Genomic DNA, 12684 nt, shown 5'->3' on the forward strand with positions numbered 1-12684 from the left:
GAAGGTTGAGGGCGTGGGCAGGTCGGCTGGGCAGCCACGACCTTGCCTGCCGCTCATATATATTGGAGGTGTGTTGGAGCTCATTCAACCATCACACCATCGCTCAACAACTTCGCTCATGTGAAGAAGTGCGCAGATCAAACGGGTGGACACAGCAAGTAGAAAGGCACAGAACTTGGGTGATGCGCCCGTTCTTGGGCGAGGCCGCACGAAGGTAAACACACATCTTGGTTTTGGGTGAAGGGCGCGGGTAGAGGTTGCTCGCCGGTTGGAGAAGGGCATGCACGGGTGTGGCGCCCAGGTTGTGCGAAGGAGCGCCTGACCGTGAAACGAAGGCGTGGGCGCCCGGTTTGTGCGATGACTTGGCATGGGTTCTTGGGTGACTCGAGTGAGCGCCCGCCTGTTGTGCAAGTGTGCACGGTGTGACTTTTGGTGAAGTGTTGAGATTGTGAACGGAGGTGTGACTCGTGCGGAGGCGCCAGTGTGTGGCGACTTGGTTACGACGAGGCACGCCCAAGTTGAGCAAACAACACGATCATGCGATGAGGTGAATGAAGGGTTGGTGAGTCGTGCGGTGACCGTGCAGAGGCGCCGACGAGCTGGGCAACCGAGTTTGCCGAAGTTCAAAATTGGCTGTGTAAATTTGGGGTTTCCCAAGATTTAACTTGTACTTTGTAAAAGTGAAGATTGTATAATATATTGACTCGGGCAGACTCATATTGCAGGGAGTTGCCCCTTCCTTTATACTGTTGTGCATTTCTGTTGTATAATGCTGTTTATGTGAATGTTATGGGCTTTCACTTGTATAAAGGAACACATTAATAATACTTGGTAACGAAAATAAAACTAAGTACGGAATGTTAGGTGTAGTCTACAATCGTAAGTATTGGTGAAAAGAAAACGATTGGTAGTGCTGCACTTCGCTATAAGCGGTTGAAAGACTACCGCAGGTGTAGGGGCGTGACAGGTGGTATCAGAGTTGGTGAATTGAATCAAGGAGTTGATTCTACGAAGACCGAAGACTTGGCAGGAAGTTCAAGTTTTGCAGGTGACAGGTGGAATATCAGGGTGATTCAGGTGAATGGTGAAACAAGTTTAACAGATGTGAAGCGTAGTGCTTGGACCAAGTTGAACGACAAGGCATGGAAAGTTTGGAAGAATGCGAAGGGAAACTCTTGCTTACCTTATACAGGTTGAAGTGGTTGAAATAAGAGAACCCTCGGATTCGAAAGGAACTTGAAGTCTTGGAATATAATGTTGAAGACAAACTTCTTCAACTTGGTTGGACAATGGAGTAAGATGAAGCTGTAGATTGTGCTGACAAGGAAGAGGAAGCTGTGATGACCAAGGATGTTGCAGATGTGACAACGATGGAGGATGAACTTGAAATTGATCAAGTTGGACCAGGATCGTGCAGTTTGCAGACATGGATAGATGAGGATACTCCTATGGCGGAGCCTCATGATGATGATGAAGTAAGTATTGATACTTGTGTTTCATTTGAGCATTTGGTGGATGGACCGTATGCAGGGAAGGGCAAAGTTAGTTTGCCGATGCTAGGGAGGATCTTACCATGGATGACTATGATGAGACCTTGTATGGAGAAGCAAGGATTGTTGACTGTTGCAGGACTTGTTGGGGTTGTTTGTGACCTTATGGTAGAAGGTGCAAAGGCCCGTGACAAGGGAGGAACATCATGATCGTTGCGGAGGAGTGGGTCATGCTTTAGCCACATAGAGAATTGGCTAAGTGCCCGACATGACTCATGGACAGATTGAAAAGGGCACACACTTGAGGTATGATGATACTTGGGTGGACTTCTCATGGCCGAGACTAAGAGAGGAAGTCTTGGTGGAATCTTTAGTGGGGGAGTTATGAAGGAAGGGACTCGTGATGATGATGATATGGTTGGGTGACCGAGTTCACTAGACCAAAGATTGCAGACTTGGATGAGGATGACCGATTGTTGTGATGGGTCTACTTGGTTGGACTACATGGGCAACTTAGTCATGGACATCAGGTTGGAGACATGGAGCATGGAAGTCTTATGTAGGGACATTATGCAGGAGCACTTGTAGAGGTGTCTCTTATGGGCATCCAATGAGGAGTGCCAAGGTAGGGATGTTGTGCAGATAGATTTGCTGGTGTGACATAGAGATGTTTTATGTATGAGCTGATGGAGAGATTGTGCACTCTTGTACAATAAGGCCATGGGCTTGGATGGAGTTGTGAGCACACTATGGAGCATTCCTACTACATGGAGCGTTGAGGCATCTTGCAGAGACCTTTGGGTCGAGACTTGTATGCTTGCTGAGATGTTGGTTGGAGATGACTGATGGAGCTCATGATGACGAGGTTGTGACTTTTAGGGACTTCATCTATGGTGGACTTAGAGGATCTAATGCATTGAGGAGCTCAGGTCAGAGACTTTGATGCAGGATGGGGTGCATACTTTCAAATACATGTATGGGAATGGCTTGAAAGAGTGACTTGATGTGGAGGATCAATATGAGACACTTTGGAGTGATGGAGTTACAACGATGATGATGCCTTGGTGGCAACACTTGGGCATGGGTTGAGCCGAGACTCAACCACTTTTTGGCACATGGGAGTTGATTGATCTATGATCATGGGCAGCACATGGATAGATGAGACAGGTGTATACCTGTTTCTATGACAGACTTGAGGGATGGCACATTGCAAATATGATGGAGGTTGCTTCATGGACCTGGATGTGGCACATCGAGAGTTGGAGATTGATGAGATGGTCTCTTCATATTGAGGAGGCACACATGGATGATGATGTTGGGATAGATGTGGCTGATTTCAGGCAGCACATTGGTACCAAGCATCATGGACAACATGTTGTAGATGAGATGAGGACTACTTCATGGACCTGAGCATGGCTTACACTTATATGGAGATGGATTCTTGATTGAGTTGAGGATGTGACAGGATGTTCTGAGAAATGACTGATGATGGCATGAGGATGTGCATTCTCATGGTTTGAGCGTGACAGTTGGACTGATCACCCGACTAGTTCAGACATGGGGGCCGACATGTACGGAGATGTGTTAGCATATGTTGGAGTATCATGACAGCAGTTCACACGAGGACGACACATGATGAGGTCGACACGAGATGCTGTAGGAAGCATGTAGCTTGAGATGGAGGGGCCAACCTTCCACGATAGAGAGCAGCATGTGGAGATTGCGACAAGATGGTCGATGGTCATGGATTGAGATGATTTCCGATGTATAACATATCGTTGGGGTGTATACCTTGGTATGGTGATCTTGGTGACAGATGATTGTTAGGACGAGACATGATGGAGACAGTGGTTCTACATATGTTGCAGAATGGTTGCAGTTTGTGGAGGAGTTGACGTCATGGATGAGACAAATATTGATGATCTTGGTGGATGGCTACCAGGATGGTATGTTGTCGAGGGCGACAACGAGTTCAGGTGGAGGATGTTAGGACCTGCAGTTCTTACGCGCGTTCGAGCTGAAGTGCGAACTCAACATAAGCATGAGAAGGTGTTATGAGTTTGTGGAAGGTTGGGTGAACAATTTATATATGCATGGGAGTGTAATGGAACACCCACGGGCCAACCAGCGAACAAAGTAAGTCCGAATTGAGTTTTGAAGCATTTGTGATGATGGTTGAGCGCATGGGCAGGTTGGTTAGGTAGCCACGACCTTACCTCCTGCTCATATATATTGGAGGTGCATTGGAGGTCATTCAACAATCGCACCATTGAAGAAGTGCACAAATCAAACGGGTGGACACAGCAAGTAGAAAGGCGCAGAACTTGGGTGATGTGCCCGTTCTTGGGCGAGGCCACACGGAGGTAAACGCACATCTTGGTTTTGGGTGAAGGGCGCGGGTAGAGGTCGCCCACCGGTTGGAGAAGGGCATGCACGGGTGTGGCGCCCGGGTTGTGCGAAGGAGCGCCCGACGGTGAAACGAAGGCGTGGGCGCCCGGTTTGTGCGACGACTTGGCATGGGTTCTTGGGTGACTCGGGTGAGTGCCCGCCCGTTGTGCAAGTGTGCACAGTGTGAATTTTGGTGAAGTGTTGACTCGTGCGAAGGCGCCCGTGTGTGGCGACTTGGTTACGACGAGGCGCGCCCAAGTTGGGCAAACAACACGATCGTGCGACCAGGAGAACGAGGGGTTGGTGAGTCGTGCGGTGACCGTGCAGAGGCGCCGACGAGCTAGGCAACCGAGTTTGCCGAAGTTGAAAATTGGTTAAGTGTAAATTTGGGGTTTCCCAAGATTTAACTTGTACTTTGTAAAATTGAAGATTGTATAATATATTGACTCGGACAGACTCATATTGTGGGGAGTTGCCTCTCCCTTTATATTGTTGTGCATTTCTGTTGTATAATGTTGTTTATGTGAATGTTATGGGCTTTCACTTGTATAAAGGAGCACATTAATAATACTTGGTAACGAAAATAAAACTAAGTAGGAATGTTAGGCGTAGTCTACAATCGTAAGTATTGGTGAAAAGAAAACGATTGGTAGTGCCGCACCTCGCTATAAGCGGTTGAAAGACTACCGCAGGTGTAGGGGCGTGACAGATATGGAGCAATGGATTGGGCTTCATTGAAATCGATGTATTTGCAGGCCAAGAGGGAGAATTAAAGGCATTTGATTGCCACTTGTGGTGTGCATGCATGGAGGTTATAAATGCAAACAAGACAACGGTAATCAAATGCCATCCTCGTCCGGGTGATTTTAAAAATATTATTAAATTATGAATTTTTTAATTTCTGTTAAATTAAATATTATATATAAATATCACTTGAGTCTACATCTTACTAAATGATTCATTTTTAGTGCCAAGATTTAATTGTGTTAAAGTAGCTTTTGGGAAAAGTGTTATCGCCCATGGTTTAGTTATAATTGATGGCTTTGTACTTTATATTTGTTTAATCTATTATTTTTTGCCCATGGTTTTGTACTTTATATTTATCCAATTTCTTATTTTTTGTTTGTTAAATTTTCTTTTATAAATTATGATGATCGAGATAGATCATTGTTAGGTGAAATTATTTGACATTAGTTTACATTTTACATTGTATATTATATATTTTTTAATTTGAAAATTAATTAAAACATATGAAGCCAACATTTAATTAATTAATTAATTAATTTATCTATATTGTTCTCGCCATTTAAAAATGTTGACAAACTGTCTTGCATTACACCTACACTTGTAATTGTAATGACCCAATTATGATGACTGAGATAGATCATTGTTAGGTGAAATTATTTGACGTTTGTTTACATTTTACATTTTATATTATATATTTTTAATTTGAAAATTAATTAAAACATATGAAGCCAACATTTAATTTATTTATTTTTGTATATATATATATATTGTTCTCGCCATTTAAAAATGTTGACAAACTTTCTTACATTACATCTACACTTGTAATTGTAATGACCCAAACCTCATGCTAATTAAATAGACAAGACCTTTAATAAGGATTGGAGCCAGATTAGGAGGCCACTTGTACTTTGTCAAGAGACACCTGGGATGGATTATGATTATCTGGGACCAAAGATTAGAGAGAGTCGACTGGAAAGCATAGTGATGCTAGGCCTGAGATTCCACTAATGAGTGATCTTGATTGCTCTTCATCATACCCAAACTCTTTAGAGGAAGGTGGTGGAGAGCACCCTCTCTCAACTTCAATTTCTTAAATCAAATGCTCAACATGTAAAGGGATTGACGAGAAGTCACGTTTTGATTTGACTCTATTTCCCCTTGGTTCATGATTGCACCCTTCATAGGTAGCTCGTCAACATTTGAATTTAAGTATCTAGAAACATGATAGAAATTCACCTACTCAAAATGGGAGATAGAGGCAAAAATTCTTTGAATTAAGGCCCTAAATTCATTACTAATGGTCGTTTTAGCCTTTGTAAACTATTGGATGACGAGCATCGAGTCCCCAACAACATTTATTATGGAGATTTTGCATTCATTGGCAACCTCCAATCCCTTCTGTAGGGCTAGATATTTCGCTAGGTTGTTGGTGGCTATTTCGATTCCCCAAGCAAATTGAGAGACCATTTTTTCATTGGGACCAAAGACGACCCCTCTCGCTCCAGCTTCCCCCAAGCTAAAATCAATGTTATGCATATCATATTAAAATATAAAATTATAAAATTATGTCAAATAAAAATGTAAATGTGTATATTTATGTAATTATATGTATTATTATGGTTTTAATAAATTTAAAAATAAGCATATTTTTAGAGATGTGAAATCTATATAAATATAAATAATATTATTAAAAGTCAATGTAGTCTATTTTAATTGTGGTTCTATCCAGCGTGGAGAGGAATCAAATTTCTTGAAGTGTAATATTTTTATTTATTTATTTATTTTTAATTTTTAATTTATTTATTTTTATTTATTATTATTATTTTTATTTATTTTTATAATTTTAAACTTAAATAGAAATTTGAATTTTGAAAGATTTACTTCCTTTTCCCACTAAATAATTGTAGAGTTAAAAATGGATCTAACATAATATTTAGCTACATTATTAAAAGTACATATCTTAATTAAATATTTTATTTAACTCTTTTTATGTATCTCTATCATAATAATATGGGCATTACACATTATAAATGGTAGAGATATAAATATGTTTTAATTAAATATTTTAGTTAATTCTTATTATGTATCTTTCTCATAATAATTTGGGCACTGCACATTATCAATGGTAGAGATATAACACAAAATGATTGAACACTTTTTTTATTGAACCACAAAGATGGAAAAAATGAAACCTATTAGAGGATGAATCATTGGAAAGAGCAGAGAGAAAATGTAAGCCAAAGAATTTATATGACAAATTTTTGAAAATCGTGTAAACTAGCAATCACACCACATGTTGCAAAAGAAACGTCGTAAGGTAATAGCATAGAAGAAAAAAGTAATTTTTAATGCAATTTTGTTTCTTTATTGACATTTCTTTTTTATCATATGTTATGTTTCAGGGAGATTCTAACCAAGCCAATATTTGAGAATATGTTCAAAATGAAGGTAATGCACAACACCTTAACTCCAAAGGATTTATGAAAATGCTCTGGAACTGCACCATTCCCAATTGTTATAAGTAAATGATTTAAATCAAATATTTCATAGCACATTGAGTCACAATTGAATAATATGTGCATTTTGAGTCATTTTTTATGTCAATTCCAGCATGTTGTCACAATTTTATTTTTGTGATTAAGAGTATAGAATTTTTAGGGTGGTGTTCTATGTGCACTAAAATACCTGTGAGGTCCAACACTATGTATGGGGTTTCATTTTCAAGATATGTTTTTCCAGAGTAAGGAAGATTTCAAAGGTTTTCTAAAGTAGGCAAAAGACTAGGTTGTTGCACTTTTCATTGGCCATGTCTCTCTTGAAAAAAATCTAGAAAACAAGAAGTAATGCAAGTGGATTTCTTTGAGTAACCCAATAATAGCTAGAACCTGAGTTTATGAGCTTATGGTCCACATGTGCTACTGTAAGGGGTTACTTGTAACTTGTATATCCTATGAGAAGAAGCACCACCTGGTGACTGAAAATTGCATGTCATCATTCTCAAAGAGTCCAAACAACTCTCATTTTGATACAAACTTATGGGTTCCTAATATGAAAACATCTACATTAAAATTAAGCTACAATGACCACTAAGAACAATGCAATGGACCAATATTTATTGGGTGAAGGCATCTATTGAAGCAAACTACTCCATATTTTATGTCATTCATGAGTAATAAATAAACAAATTCAAACATAAAGTCCATTTTTTATCCATAAAAATACAAAATTTTCTGAAACATTATTAAGCTGAAGCAAATGACATGGAAAAATGCATTAAATCCAAAATCCTCCAAATGATGTATGTTCTAAAACTTCACCAGAATGTATCAATTACCAATCTCATCACACTGAAAATGTTGATTTAATTAGGTTTAAACAACAAATAGTGTTTAAATGCATATGCACCGTGTGTGAGAGAGAGAGAGGGAGATAAATAACTTGATGGCCTTGGTGAATCATGACAAAGCCCTTCATATCATAAAAGACAATTTTCATTTGAATCAAGATTATCGAGTAAAAACATCAGTGCCTTTTCTAGCCTGCAATATATTCAAGAGGCACATTGAATAACATCAAACAAGAAGACATCCCCATGAAAACAAGCAAAAAAAAATTTCCACAAAAACCCATAAGGAAAAATAATTGCAGCTGATAGCCCATTCATGATATGAAGCGATTGAGAACCCAAAAAATGAATTTTGAAAAAAATAAGAACATAAATGTGAAAATGAAAATCATTCTAGGCAGATTCAACATAAATATTGGTAAATAAATAAATGCAACTATATCCTTCCTACTGTCAGGTCCCAAACGATGCAAGGTTGGTTAAAATATTAAAGTTCTAAAGCAATGCACTTATAAACGTAAGCCAACTAAATCGATGCTCCTATAATGTAAGAGATGACCCATTCAAGGTGATAAAAAAAGATAAAGTCAATGTTTATCACCTATGTGCACATAAGTAGGTGTGGGTCTAGGTGTCAGTGCAAAAATGATGAAATTATTTGAAACATGGGCAGAGGGGTACATCAATTTCTCTTGTTAGAGAAGACCATTAGGATGCCCAATATAGTGGGTAAAAGAATTCCCCAGGGAATAAAAGTACCCGTGTACATGTTTTTATACAATGATAAAGAGAATTTGCAAAATATACAATGATAGTCTTTTACTGCAATACCAAATAGAGTGTCATTTAAAGCAAGCATCATGGACTCAGAAGAATGACCTCATTTTGGAGATTTCAATCTGATAGGATATGCATATTCACTTTTCCCTTTTCCATTCAGACAAATATTGTTGGGAACTAAGATCAAATAAATAACAAGAAGCATAAATTAAAAATTTGATTACAAATAAATTCTCACCTTCGCAGCCACGGTGTTATTGGAAATCCCAATTTAGTCTATCAAAAACCAAATGTGACAATTTTTAGCTGAATTATCCTCAAATATATTCTAATTCTACTTTAATTCAGAAGAGAGAAAAGGTAGATAATTTGTGGGAAGACATGCTTATCATTTCTTCTCCTTTTTTGATGAACTGGGTGGAGAAATGAGTCTTAAAGTCCAAGCTACTAAAATGGATCCAATGAAGGGAGTAATCCAATAGACATACAATTTCTCCCATGTATTGTGTCGATTATTGACATATGCCCAACCAAATGCCTGCAAGTAAATCAATCCAAATTAAATGTAACCCCAAATATAGTAGTGCCATATAAATCCAAACAACAACATGTAAATCAAGTGTCAAAAACATAAAGTGACAACAACTAATGAAAACATAGAAAAACAATTGCAAGCCTATAATTACATATCTTCAACTGGTAATTGCAACCTCGTCATTTGTAGACAAGAAGGGATGCTTCAACATAGATTCTTTGAATTCAAAGATATCACTCACAGACTACACTACTCGAGTAGAAAGTTGTAACCAGGATCTCGATGATAACATGTGTTTCAAGGCCTAATGAAAAAGTACAATAGGTGGAACTCCATTTTATTAATGAGGCAATTTTACATTTCAAATAAAAATGGAAAACAAACAAATTTCTTACCCCCAACTGATAAGTCCCAAAGGTGAATATTTTTGCATTATAGATTTCTCTCAGATCTTTTGGGAGATCTCTTTGCCAAGTTACTCTCCTCACCCAACATTTGACAATCTATAAGATAAAAATATAAGGATGTCACTGAAGTCATGTTTTCTAAGCTTTTACAGCTTTCTAAATGCCTGCTTAGTTTCCTCTTGTGAAAAGATGACAGTGAGACATGTCAGATGGAAATTAAACTAACGAAAAAAAATATTTTAAGACCTCAGTCAAGACAATATCTAAACGATTTTTGCTTTAAGGTGGTAGTGATACTTAGATTCCTCATGAATCATGTCAACCAAATTTTAATGGAATATCACAAGTCAATCTAACTTGAAAAAAAGTGCATCAAAGGTAAACCCAAAATGTGATAACTCTGAGAAAAAATCAATTAATCTATATCTATAATACAACAATTAATAATGTTTTTTGTAAATACCCAAAGTGATACAACACTTTAGCCACCTGCTCTGCCAAATCGTCTAATGAAAATTATGTAAGATGAGAAGTCGAGACATCTAAAACATCAACTTACCTAAGACATATACACAAAATATGATGCAAAGTGCAGATATAAATAACTATGAATTCTAATAAGGAGAAAGTGCCAATACAAACCTCATGTCTAGGTGCATCTATGTGATAGACACAGAAGTTATGGAATAGTAATGAAGAGGCTTCTAGGCAAAATAATAACCCTAGAAAGCATGACATATATGTTCCAATGTCATGAGATTATCAGTAAATGAATATATCAGTTAGTGAAAAGAGGAAAACATATATCACTTACAATTCAAGGCCACATCTGGATAAGTGATGAGAGCTAGTTTCCCTTGATCTCTGCATACAAATATTGACACGAGCCCATAACTGGTCTAAACAACTTCCTCCTAAAGCCAAAATATACCAAGAAATGTCCACAATCAAGAAGAGAATTAAAAGGTTGATTCATTAGCAATGTGCAAACAAGAAATGTGCACAAAGACATGGTTACATGATACAGTCAAGAGTTTTGGAAACAACAATTATTATCGAATCAAATCTTCATTAGTAAACATATCTAGTCCTAACTCCAATTTTAACAAGATTACTCTAGTCCTAATAGGATAACTCAAGTATCTACTTCATGTAATAGAATGGGAGGAATAGCCATTGGCTTTGAAGGCCTTAACCAGATGGGAATTTTCAACTGAAAGAAACTGGGGAGAAAATATTTTTAGAGCTCTGGAGATGAGGGTTTTGAGAACACTTGACTTTTGGGATGGGTGGTGATGAGAAAGGGCGTGGAGATAAGTCAATGTGAGTCTTTTTTCTATAGACTTGATGGGAGAGGGAGCCATTGGGGAGGTAGGAAACAAGGACATCTAAGAATGGAAGGGAATTATTAGATTCAATTTCCATAGTGAACTGGATATAAGGGGAGATGCTATTAAGATGGGAATGAAAGGCAGATTGACCATATTGCCAAACGAAAAAGTGTCATGGACAAACCAGAAACATTTGGGTTTGAGATGCCAAGAATTAAAAGCTATGGTTTCAAAGTGTTCCATAAAGATGTTAAACCAATAGAGAAAGGGGCCCTGCAAAACAAAATTACAATACTAAAAATTGAATTTTATTATTTATTTTTTTACTTTTTACTTTTTATTATTAATTGAGCCAAGAATTAAATGTTTACATTACAACATCTCCACCATAATGAGTTCTATATAATTACTTTTAACCTTTTATTATTTTTTAATTGAGTGGACATATAAATGTTAAATGTTAAACATTTACACTTGACATCTACCCCATAATAATTTTGTAAACGTATTTAAATTTCATTAATAAGCACATAAAACTTAATACTTACAATATAACAATATTTTTAGCCATATATATTCACCCCCACTTTACCATGGATATTATTAACTATACCATACCATGGGCCAATACGATGGCTCATCAATACCACATGCCCAAAAACCATCTCTCATTTCACTATCAAAATAATACTTATAATATAACAAGATTTTTAACCATGAATACTCACCCCAATTTACCATGGATATTATTAACCTAACCATACCATACCATGGGCCAATACCATGGCTCATCAATACCACATGCTCAAAAACCATATCTCATTTCAAAATCAAAATATTTTATATATATATTAAATTTAATTTTATTAAATTTTTGTGCTGAGAGACACTCTCCATCCCAATATGGAAGAGATGTTGTAATGTCTTGTTATATTATGTTATCTAAAAATAAAAATAAAAATAAAATATAAAATTATTAATTAAAACATTTTGACTCTGAAATTACATAAAAATAAAAAATAACTAAAAAAATAAAATTAATAATTAAATCAGCCTATATCCATCTTAATTTCAAATATATCAAGCTGTGAAATGAATCAAATCTCTAGAAGTGCAAACCTTTCTTCAAATTTTATGTTCTCTTTTTAATTGCCAATATTTGTGGGAGGTATGAGGGAGATTAGTTTGATAGGAAATATGATGGTTAAAGGGCCAACATATTGAAAAGATGAAATTACTATGAACGATGGTCACAACCATGACTATGGTGTTTTTGCTGTTGAAAAGTGTGCAATAAGAAATGCTTGTTGAGAATGCAACAAGATGATGGAGCTTAGTGAAAAGAGTCGCCTTCACTAAGTGGGCCCGCAGGCAAATTATGGTGCAAGTTCTATTTTTGGATCCCAGCAGGGATGATCACAACAAGAGTGACCACAGCAGGGATGATCACAACAGGATGAACACAGCAGGAGTGATCACAACAGGAGTGATCGAAGTCTATTTTTAGACTGGCTGTCAAAAATAGAAAAATCAAATATTATTGTCTCATAATAAATTTGGACTATAAACTTGATCTTATTCTCTTGGAGCACTTCAGTTTGAGCTACAGATGTGGCACATGCAGCTGTCAGAAGGAAGTACACTTTCTTTGTGGGTCAGT

At 37.3% G+C, this 12684-nt stretch overlaps 1 pseudogene; it reads left to right on the forward strand.

The window, feature by feature from the left end:
* The first annotated feature begins 3389 nt into the window (after window positions 1-3389).
* Window positions 3390-12684, forward strand: part of LOC149172410 (large ribosomal subunit protein eL8y pseudogene) — a 44235-nt pseudogene continuing 34940 nt past the window's right edge.

Source organism: Pinus tabuliformis, chromosome 4_2, assembly GCF_031772625.1.
Source record: "Pinus tabuliformis cultivar Carrire ecotype Pingquan chromosome 4_2, CPIR1, whole genome shotgun sequence".
NCBI classification, from domain to species: Eukaryota; Viridiplantae; Streptophyta; class Pinopsida; order Pinales; family Pinaceae; genus Pinus; species Pinus tabuliformis.